The sequence below is a fragment of the Ornithorhynchus anatinus genome, chromosome 18 (genome assembly GCF_004115215.2).
Source record: "Ornithorhynchus anatinus isolate Pmale09 chromosome 18, mOrnAna1.pri.v4, whole genome shotgun sequence".
NCBI classification, from domain to species: domain Eukaryota; kingdom Metazoa; phylum Chordata; class Mammalia; order Monotremata; family Ornithorhynchidae; genus Ornithorhynchus; species Ornithorhynchus anatinus.
Window position 1 is genome coordinate 37,830,725 of NC_041745.1, and position 11,676 is coordinate 37,842,400.

Here is an 11,676-nt window from a genome sequence, read left to right on the forward strand (position 1 = left end):
AGAACACCAGAGGGATTTTTGTTTCTCACAACAATTTCCTAGAAATTAGAGTTAATAACCTGCAGTCTAGTTTTTCCTTCACTAAAGAGACCCGATTAAGTTTGCATAACCACACATGACAGTTCCCCGGTAGGCGTTTCCTAAGGGCAGATGAAAAAGTACCTTGACCATTTTTAAGGTCAATCAATCATTGTTTTATTGAGCGCTTACTGTGTGCAGAGCACCGTACTAAGAACTTGGGAGAATACAATGCAAAACAAAATAACAGAGTTGATAGACTCATTCCCTGCCCACAAAGAACTTACAGTCTAGAGGGTCTTGTGTGGGTGTGTCGGGGGAGAGAGGAGGTGTTCATTTAGACCATAAGCTCCTTGTGGACAGGGTACGTTCTTCCAACTCTCTACTGTCCCAAGCGTAGTGCGGTGCTCTGCACACGGTAAGTGCTCGATAAATGTTATCGACTGATTTCAAACGAAAAGCCTATGGGTCTATATTGGTTCAGAAATCCATTATTGATAAGGGTTGGAGGTCTGAGGAGAGGAGGCTCGTAGGTACCATCCACTGCTCTCCTGACTGGCTCCAAGCAGCTCTTTTCCTTAACTAAATATACAAGGAGCTGTTTAGAACTTCAATATCTTAGAACGGTTCAAGTCAGCACCCACCCACCCACCTGGATTCTCCCAGGAGCCCGGTGAGCTAGCCTGGCCCAAAAAATATAAGTGTGCAAGGCTTTAAGTTATAAAAATGCAACCATGAAGATCCAGTGAGTGATCATTTTGGATCTAAAAAAAAAAATAAACCAAACTACTTGCTCTCTATTCCTGTTCATCCTCTTCTAGCAGCCGAACTGTCGAAAGTTTCCCGTTCAGGGTGAATATGAAGATCGACTATCAAACAACAAAATGAAACAGAAATAATCTATTGAAGTTGCAAAGGGAGGCACCTCAGTGCTCTTCATTGCCAGCATATTCCTCAGTTAGCTACCGAAAAATATTGTTGACTGAATACCATGGCAAGTCTGTAAGCTTCTTGAGGGCAGAGAGTGTGTCTACTAATATCAAGACAGGATCACAAACAATGCAATCCTAAAACAAAAGCAGTTTCATAGCATTAATGACGCTGATGAGGACAAGAATAATAAGAGCCATCATCATTAAGCACTTAGTAAGAGTGCTTTGCTCATACTAAGCACCAGTAAATAAGATTGAATAAATCATAATAATAATTTGTGGTACCTGTTAAGCGCTATGTTCAAGCAGATTTCTAAATGCTGGGATAGATATAATAATAATAATGTTGGTATTTGTTAAGCGCTTACTATGTGCAGAGCACTGCTCTAAGCGCTGGAGTATACAGGGTAATCAGGTTTTCCCACATGAGGCTCACAGTCAATCCCCATTTTACCGATGAGGGAACTGAGGCCCAGAGAAGGGAAGTGACTTGCCCACAGTCACACAGCTGCCAAGTGGCAGAGCTAGGATTCGAACCCGTGCCCTCTGACTCCCAAGCCCGGGCTCTTTCCACTGAGCCGCTCAGATTAACAGGCTTCATATGGGGCACAGAGTCTAAGTAGGAGGGAGAAAGGTATTGAAAGCCCATTCTGCAGATAAGGGAGCTGAGGCATTCAGAAAAATGACTTGCCCCAGGGCACAGAGGAGACAAGCGGCGGAGCTAGGACTAGAACTCAGGTCCTCTGACACCCAGACTCATCTCTTCTATGCCCATTGCAAAACAACTGAGTTGGGTGGAATATGTGAGGAGAATGAACTTTAGCAGGATACTCAGAGAGCCGCCTTATGGGGAACTGTAAAGCAAATGAGACAGAGTGAGCATTTTAGGGATAGAATGCTGTCTTTGTTCTGCCCAGGGAGACTTGTGAGTGGAAGCTAAATTGCGGAGTTCCAGGATAATGTTAGAAATCCTTCACATAACTATAAGAACCTTAACAAGGCCGCTAAGGAAGCCAGAAGTCAGGTTTGCATTTAGCATGTTGGACAGCATTTCTACTCTGAGGACTGTTAATAAGATTTGGAGTTACAAGTCATTTTGGCACCTTCTGTATTCCATCCTCACTGAAAGGTTTGTTGGCCCACTGGAATCGGTAATCCACTTCTTTGGCAATCAGTGTGTCTTTGGACAGGATACTGCTCAGGTAAATGCACTCGGATAAAGCTTATGGCTCTGACCTGTGGATAGTAGTCTTTGGTTATACACAAGGCTCTTTTGATGCAGAGTGGCACATGAAAAGGATATTTTTAGGTAGAAATGAGGTCACCTTTGAGTTCAACCTAGAGTGGGTACAAAATCAGAATACTTGTTGAAAAAATAAAGACAAAAAGCAGACAGTTCATCTCTTTCCAATCAACAAATGGTTTTTTTTTTGATGGTTTACTATGTGCAGAGTACTGTACTATGCACTTAAGAGAATTCAATAGAAGTAGACACAACCTCTTCACCCAAGGTTCCATTACGACTAAAGCTTTGGAGTTGTTTCTTAACTACCAATTTATTCTAGTGCATCACTTCTTGGAAGTTGTCCTTGAATATCCTAAGGGATTTAACTTTTTCTAAATAATCAAAGAAGGATGAAGCTGAAAGGAATCATCTCTGCGTTGTCTCGTCACATGTCTCTGCTTGAATATCTCCTCCTTTCCTAGTTCCAGTCAAAACTATCAGCTTCATTTCTCCTGAGATGATCAAAGGAATCTGAGGACCCAAGCTAGAATTGGATTTTAAATCATTTTCAATCATCTTACCCCAGAAGAGATTTTTGATGTTCCATAATGATGCTTCCGAGTGTTCCCGGTATAACTTGGGGAAATTGCAATGAGTGGGGTGATTTCTGGATCCTTGGAATTAACTGCTGCTTCCTTTGCCTTGCAAAAACAAATGCATGTGTAAGTTTTATATGTCAGAAAGATCATTCAGAATCTCAGTGAGGGGTTCAGAAGGGTCAACCATCTCGGAGCCATTGCTGACCTGGACTGGAAAAACAAAAGAAAACTTGCATCATCTCTAACCTCTGAGGAAGAGGTTTATTGAAGCAAACATATGAGTGAAAATACCTTCTCACCAGAACTCATCAGCCATAAGCTATACTTGTATCCACTAATGACTTTATCCACCCCCACCCCCACCTCCCAGCCCCACTGCACTTATGTGCATATCTGTAATTTTACTTATTTATATCGATGTCCATCTCCCCCTCTAGACTGTAAGCTTCCAGTGGGCAGGGAATGTGCCTGTTATATAGTACTCTCCCCAGCATTTAGTAGAAGGCTGGGCAGATAGTAAGTGCAGCATGGCTCAGTGGAAAGAGCATGGGCTTTGGAGTCAGAGGTCATGGGTTTGAATCCTCACTCTGCCACTTGTCAGCTGTGTGACTGTGGGCAAGTCACTTAACTTTTCTGTGCCTCAGATCTGTAAAATGGGGATTAAGACTGTGAGCCCCACATGGGACAACCTGATTCCCGTGTCTACCCCAGAGCTTCGAACAGTGCTCTGCACATAGTGAGCGCTTAACAAATACCAACATTATTATTATTACAAATACGACTGACTTTCATATGCTATCGATTTTAAGAGTTATTAAGGGAACGATTAATAATCACTAACTTAAGGTCTATGCCTGACTGTGACCGTTATTTTTTACCTCATGAACGAAATAATGATGTGCTTTTCAATGTCATGATTAGGGCATGGTCACTAAATTCTATTAAATGCTACAATTAACTAGAAATCATTACAGTTATTTTTACACTTCTATATAACTTGAAGGAGTTATCAATAGGCAAACAAATTGGAAAGATTAAATGTTCCATGCTTAGCCAGCTTTAGAAAATAGCCTAGCGCTGCAAATGTTAGACCAGTTTACTTCTGCCACTTTACTCTCGCCTCAAAGGGGAGAGTTGGAATATTTTCACTAAATCTGTCAGTGACATTTTCTGAGCACTTATTCTATACAGGGCATTATTCTAAGCCCTTGGGTGAATAGATCAGAAACAGAAGGCAGAGTGATCCCTGCATCAGGGGAATAACAGCGACCTAACGGGAAGGCAATGTGGACTGGAAAGAGCACAGGATGGAGTCAGAAGGCTGAGTTTCAATCTCATCTCACCCGCTGTGTGACCCTGGGCAATCACTCAAATTCTCTGGGCCTCAAGGTTCTTTCTTCATCTGTAAAATGGGGATAAGATGGATTACGAATTTCTTGCGAGATAGGTATTATATCGGATCTCATAACCTTGAATCTAGCCCTGAGCTTAACACATAGTAAGCACTTACTTCCCTCGTTGTTCTTAATAATAACATTGAAATTAAAAGATAAGGGCAGTGTTATATGTTTAGAATACAGCACAAAGTACTGAGTTCAAAATAGAAATAATTTGATTCTTATATAAACTAGAGGCTAATATATCCATATACACTTGTTTTCTCAAACATCAAGTAACACTTCTTTTAAATTTTAAGAAGCATTTAATGTTTGCCCAAAAGTGATTCTATGCCGGTTTAAGTATATTTTTTCCAATTACAAAAATATATCTGGGTTCCACTAAGGCTAATTCAAGTGAAGTTTTTGTTGTTGTTGTTTATAAATTCTCCAGAAAGTGGTACGCTTGGGTTGCAACTGTAAAAAACAAAGTACTTTTGAGGATGGAGCAAATGCCTAAGTGTTTGAGAGATGGCTTATAGAAAAAAAAATGAACAAGCACCCAACCATTTTTTTTTAGCAATTAAAAAGATAAAATGGGATTTAGCAATGGGATTCAAATATAGGAGATTTTCCAACCATTTTTTTTTTCTCTCCCAGAAGTTTTAGAGTTCAGGATTCAGGGCCAATTTTGTATTTTATCCACTTGATGGCGCTGAGTAACTGTCCTTTTTGCATTGCTTTCTCTCCCCGAGTTACTTTTCTATTTTTTGGTACTGGTTTTTTATCATCACCTTGGGAAGTTCAGTCTGACAATGAGAAGGTGTGCTAAACAGGAATAAAATATTTTTTTTTTTTTGTAAATAGCTACGAGGCTACTAAGAGTTTTATTTGCATACTTTCAAATTGCTAACAGGAAATAAGATGAGTCAAAAAACCACGCAAATTAAAAGGTAAGGGGAGTATGGCTTCACTGAACTCTTTATGTTAATATATGTTTTTCTGACGATTTAGACTGATCTGTTCTTTGTGTACCTGAACTTCAAAGCTGGACAAATGAGTCTGAGGTCCAATCAAAAATGGGAGTATGAAGAATTGAACATCCCCAGCATACCTGTGGACTTGTCAGCACAAGAAATATTTCTCAACCATCAACATAAAAACTACCTATTTCTTTTCTTTTTCTTCTTCTTCATTTCTCTCTCTCTCTCCTCTCTCAACTCTCCTGTATTCAAATTCCCCATTCTCTAACTGCACAAACTCTGTAAAACACATGAACACATGAAATTCTATTGGTCAGATCCAATTCCCTGACTGAGAAGCAGTAGAAAGCTTAGAACAGCACAGGGATGATTCACATAGCAGGGTTTAGACTCCAAGACTATACTTTAGCAGTGGCTAGAGGGAAAGAGGTGTCTATTTCTCCCGCCGCAATTTCTGTTTCCTGAGATTGTAACCTGTCACCTTTTTTGGGATGACCCTTGCTAATTTCTAGCAGAAATGAACCTGATAGACCCATATAGACCTGGAGTACATCAGGTATGCCCCCTCCGAGGACTGTTAATCTGTTCATTGTCTTTCTATGTCTCTTGCTATTCCTTCTTGGATTTTAAGTGGCTCACTTTTCTTCCCTTTTCTAAGCGTGACTCCCCACTCTAGATTGTGAGCCTCTGTGGGACAGGTCTTATTTTTTATTCATTCCTGAGCTTAAAACAGTGCTCAGCACAAATCTCAGCACCCATAAATACCATCACTACCACTATATTCAGAGAGTTAAATAGTAACTATGATGGGGATCCTGTTCCAATTCCAGAGGAATAAGTTGAAGAGGTTAATTCTAGAGGAAAAGATTTTCCTGTTGCTAAGCTGCATAGCTGGGGTACTTAAGAAAACACACCTATATCTTCTTTCCATGACAACTACACTAGAATCTGTCTGGGAGCTGTCCATCATTTAAATTTTAAAAATCCAGTCCCTAAAAGCATCCTAATCAGCGAGCCAAAATGACAACGTCATGAAAAGCATCGTATTTTATCTCGAGCATGTAAATCACCAGGGGACCCTCTGAAGATGCTCGCTAAAATGATGAATGAATCTGAGACGTGCAAGTCACCCCAAGGATCTCAGCAGCTGATCTATGACAGGAGAGGGCTACCTCCCTGGTCCTTATTGGCAAGAAAAGCCTATGGCTCAACAGATTCCAAGCCACTTCCAAAGCACATGAACAAAAAAATTCTATTTCGGGGACGTAAAGCAGGGAATCCTTTGATTTTCATCAACATAAATGATTACTCTGGACAATTCTCTTTTTCTTCCAAGAGAAGGTTCTGGGACATGATTATTTCCACAACTCTCTATATCTCCTTGTTGGTGTGGACCCAACCTGAGATTCCAACTAGCTAGCTAGTGCTTAATTTATAACAAAAGCAATTTCCAGGACTCAAGCAGCCACAACAATAACAATAATAAAAATTCACTGTGGCATTTGGTAAGGGCTTAACTAAGCCTCAAGGTAGAACGCACATAGTAAGCGCTTAACAAATGCCATCATCATCAAACAATACAATCAGATAAGACACAGTCTTATCGCACTGAGCCTCACTATCTAAGGGCAGAAAGGACAAGGGAGAGAGAAACCAAATCAAACATTGATATTTGTGGTTTCCATCCAAAGACCAGCCAAGTAAGACTATGTTTAGAGTCGAATTCTCTTCTTCTCTCTGCTTCTTTTATTTGAGCTCAACACCTCATACCCAAAACTCTGGTTTCCTCATACCCAAATGTCTGAAAAGACCCGTGAGTTTCTAGTCGTGCCTGAAAAGATCTGAAATGGTGACTCCCTGGCCTGTGAGTTCTTTGAAGCGCGTCCTCTCCTAGCCTCACCCTCTTTAAAGTCCCCGGCCCCTTTCGCCCTCACTCTCAAAAGTGAACACACAAATGGTGTGTTACCTCAAATGAGGTGGTTTCCATGGAGTGCAGGACTGAATTCTCAGCAATCCCTGGGGCCAACATCCCTGCAGGCCAGTGTCTCTCCTCTCAGGAAACAAGGACCAGGATGGATTCCTTACAGACTCAACAATGAGGGCTCCGTGTAGGCCCCCCTAGAATTCATCTTCTCTCCTCCAACACCTCACTTCTTTGAGTTGTATTTTAGTTCTACTTTGCCCGAAAGAAGTGAAAGACACTGTCCTATTTCAGGAAATTATCTCCCTCCTCCATGTTCACCCTGGTTTCCCAAGTCCTCAGGCGCTGTTTTTTCCTCAGGCCTTTCAGTTGAAATCTAAGCTTTTCGCCAAACTCTCTGGAGCAATAACTCTTTACCCAGCTCTCCCTCTTGGCTCAGCTGACTTTCTTAACTCTCAGGTCCTCCAGAACCTCACTCCGTACTTTGCTGCCTTTTCCTTGACCTTGTTGTTAAAAACAAATGTGGTGTTGCCTTCCAGTAACATTATGGAGTGTGTTTCACTGGGGTTTGGCAGAGAGCTCGACAGTGTCAAACCCCGAACTGGGTTCTGCCCCAAGTGTGAAGGATCCCAAATGGATATAACACTAACTCTGTGGGAAACAAAGTACAACCTGTCATAAGTCTCGGGTGCACAGGGGTCATACTCTCCCTCCAGTGTGCGGTCGGTGGTGGAGTGCAGATAAATAAAAACAGTGTCTCAGTGTAAAGCAAAAAAAAAAAAAAAATTTAAAAGCCTATTTCTTCCCTACCCAAGGTCAGCCTTGTCAAAGCAGTGGGCTGACGGTCGTCCAGAGGGACATAAAACTGGCAGGTTGCTCTTTGATCATACACCTTTGGAACTTTTTAATCAATTAACCATGAAGCTACTCAGCACCTCTCATTCAGCTGGTATAAAACCATTTTGGTCTGCTGACACACGGGTTACGTGACAGATCAAAGATAGTCGGCTGTTCAGCGTCCAAGTGGGGTAATTAGGAGGCAGTTTTCAGAACTCTGAAGAAATATTTTCATCCCAAGGACGGAGGAGAAGGGCATTTTGATCTACATCGGAATGAAAAGCTTAGTGAGTATTTCAGTAGGACGTCTACCCGGATGGGGTGTGATTGTGCGGGCCTAGTCTGGAGCAGAAGTACAGGATTAAACCAGTCTGAACAAAGCCCCTTTTTAAAAAGTTAATGATGAACATGGCAGATAAAAATAGGAAATATTCCAGGTGGAATTTGATAGCTGGTCTGAAAATTCCATAGCTAGTGCACTTCGGATCATTTGCACAATTACCAATTTGGTGGAGAAGAAAACAATGATCCCTAGTTCCGGCAATCACCTGTTGTTATTTCACCATTCCCACCAGCCCAGCCTCCTGGTGTTCCTAAAGACAGAAGAACATTTCATGTGAAAATATAAGAAGGCTTTTCTGCATTGATTTAGAATCTGGCATCTGAATGTGAGAGATAACGGCATGGCTTGAAAAATCTATTCTAATCTTATCAACTAGCAAAGATTCCAGTTTAAGGAGAGGCTATGTCATCATTAATCACCACCAATTAATCTGGAGATGAAAACCCAGTGAATTGCATATGTGTGGGGTAAACTGTGAGCTCTTGTGGGCAGGAATTGCCATTCTTTATTGTTGTATCGTACTTTCCCAAGTGATTAGCACAGTGCTCTGCACACAGTAAGCACTTAATAAATGCCATTGAATGAATGGAATAAGTTATTCAAATATACACTTCAATCAGTCAATTGTATTTATTCGAATAAATCATTGCACACACAAAAATGTAGAAAAATATATATTTGAATCCCTTACTTCAGCATCAATAATCTTGAAATTCAGTTCTATTCACTTTCCAAAGAGCACCTTCCATCACAAGTATTTTATCTTTCCATACAATGGAAGCCGAGAATATCTGCACGTAGTAAGCACTTAACAAATACCAACATTATTATTATTATTATCTTGCATCTACCCCAGCACTATTCTTGTATCTACCCAGTGCTTAGAGCAGTGCCTGGCACACAGTAAGCACTTAACAAATGCTATCACCATCATTATTATTACAATATTAGGCAAATCCTTGACAAAGATGGTTCCAGGTAATACCAAACAAAGCAAAAAAAGCAGCAAAAAAAAGAGCTTTACTTTCAATGCCGAGAATCTCTTAGAGAGTCAGGAAGATGAGAAGGATCCAGAGACCAGTGGAAGGTGGGCAGAGTTTAGCCATAATTATAGAGGAGAGTAAAATGGAAAGTTTTGAGGTAAGATTTGGAAAGAAGGAATAAACAACTCAGTGGTTTGGGGAGAGAAAGAGGAGGAGTACTCCAGATGGGCACCCAACAGAAGCCAAAGAACAACGTCAAACGGTGAGAGTCAAAGAAAGTGCACGGCGGAGGCTGTGACTGGAAAACCAAAGTAGACAGGGTGCGGAAGGATGTGTGGGATGTGGGAAGACTCAGTTGACAAGGAGTTATGGCAACCAAAAGGAGGTCTTGATTTGGATTTAGAAACAAAGTGGCAGTCACTGGAGTGAATGTTAAAATTCAATCAGAGTTTTTATCGAGGACTTACTCTGCCGAGCACGCTATCACTATCAAGTATGTGTAAGCTCCCCCTAGTCCGGAAACTCCTCCAGTTAGTCAGTAAGCTCCTTGTGGGCAAAAATCATATCTACCTACTCTTCTGTACTCTTCCAAACATACAGGATAGTGCTCCGAACACGGTAAGTGTTCAATAAATACCAACAATCGACTGATTGGGAGAGTCCAATAGACAAAATAGATCCCTGCCCGCAGATAAACAAACCCTCACAAGGTAACGCTTGCACAGGACACACTAGCCATCAGGTAAAGGTTTAGTGGCAAGAACTCAGTGGTTATTACTGATGATATTATTCCTTTAGGAAGGGGACTAAGCCTTCAGAATTACCGAACAAGCATACACGTGAACCCAAAATAATAATGAAAGTATTTTTCATTCTTTGTCTAAAAGTTGGCATATACTTTGCTACATGGAAGCAGCATGGCTTAGTTGATAGAGCACGGGCCTGGGAGTCAGAAGGTCATGGGTTCTAATCCTGGTTCTGCCATGCATCTGCTGTGTGACCTTGGGCAACTCACTTCTTTGGGCCTCAGTTACCTCATCTGTAAAATGGGGATTAAAACTGTGAGCCCTATGTTGTACAGGGACTGTGTCCAACCTGACTACCTTGTATCTACCTCAGTGCTTAGAACAGAGCTTGGCACATAGTAAGTGCCTAACAAGTACCATTACTATTATTTTTATAATTGTTCTCCCTTCTTAGACTGGGAACCTCCCGTGGGACAGGGACTGAGTCTGCCTGACTGTCATGCATCTATCTCAGTGCTCAGTACAGTGCTTGGCACATAGTGGGAGCTTTACAAATACTATGATTATCACCACTGTGGGCAGGTGCTAAATGGATGGACAAAATATAGATCAAACACTGAGAAAATACATACATAAAACAAATATTTACTTTGTTGGGTAGCAAGAGAGTAAATTAAATTTGGGTGGTGCCTACCGCCTGATGGTGGAGGTCACGGAGCGCATATCCCCAGGACTGACATAGAGGAGAAACAATAGCAACACACAGATAATTCAGAAACTGGCTAATCAGCCCCTGAATGAACGAGTGACTGGCTTCAAACAACTCATAAGAAAATATTTCTTCACTACCCCCCACCCAAAACCTGGGGAATTAGAAGGAACAGGCATTCTATTTCCAACCTTTTCCAAACAGTAGAATATAAAACACCCTATTATAAAGCTGGATTGTACTTGCTGTGTGAGGAGAAAGCTGCCCTTTATGAACGCGAGTCAGCACACAGTCGGTTATCCTGTGAGGCCTAAATTTCAAAGGGTGGTCTTCCTTTGTGCATACTTAATTCTGCAACCACAGAAACCTGCAGGCACAAAGGCTGCTCACACAACTAATCGTACCCACAACGGACTCATTGAGTCCAAATTTCCCTCTAATTGGAGCTTGCCAGTAGCTCATTGAAACCTCTGTTGGTCAGTACTGGAGTGGATCGTAAGGCACAAGATTTATATGCCTCCTATTTCTTTGGAGGGTAAAATCAGGATAGTAGGAGCCCAGTGGATGGATCAGCACCTCAGTCTCAGCTCTGAAGAAGCAAATACCTTTGAGGAGAGCTGGCTGCCTCCCGCTTTGACAGGGCAGGGCCTGGTGCCACAGCCTGTCCGAGGTAGCCCAGATCTTCCCATCGGTGAGCCAATCCAGCAGGAGGCTTGAAAATGTCACTTCCCATCATCATCAGTGCTGATCCTCTCGTTTCCTGTCGGGGACTTGCTCTGACAAATGTGTCAACCATTTCCTCCCTGAGCTAATAATCTCTGTCCTACCTACCCACATACATCCTGAGGCCATTTTCTTCATCAAAATACACTAGCCCTGGGGCTACCCTGGAGCAAACTTTTTACCAAAAGTGGTATTGGTTCAAATTTGAACAAAATCACCGATTCATTTGCTGCAAACATCTAAGGAGTTCTGAACTCTAGGACTAGAAAGCAGAACTGTTT

At 41.6% G+C, this 11,676-nt stretch overlaps 1 long non-coding RNA gene across 1 annotated transcript; it reads right to left on the reverse strand.

Moving 5' to 3' along the window:
• Window positions 1-808: 808 nt before the first annotated feature.
• LOC114818208 lies at window positions 809-11,378 on the reverse strand. The gene is made up of 6 exons (XR_003766045.2): window positions 10,658-11,378; window positions 8,440-8,484; window positions 2,757-2,876; window positions 2,276-2,288; window positions 2,054-2,186; window positions 809-887 (listed from the first exon to the last, which is right to left on the reverse strand). It is a non-coding gene; the product is annotated as an uncharacterized LOC114818208 (long non-coding RNA).
• Between the last annotated feature and the right edge of the window lie 298 nt (window positions 11,379-11,676).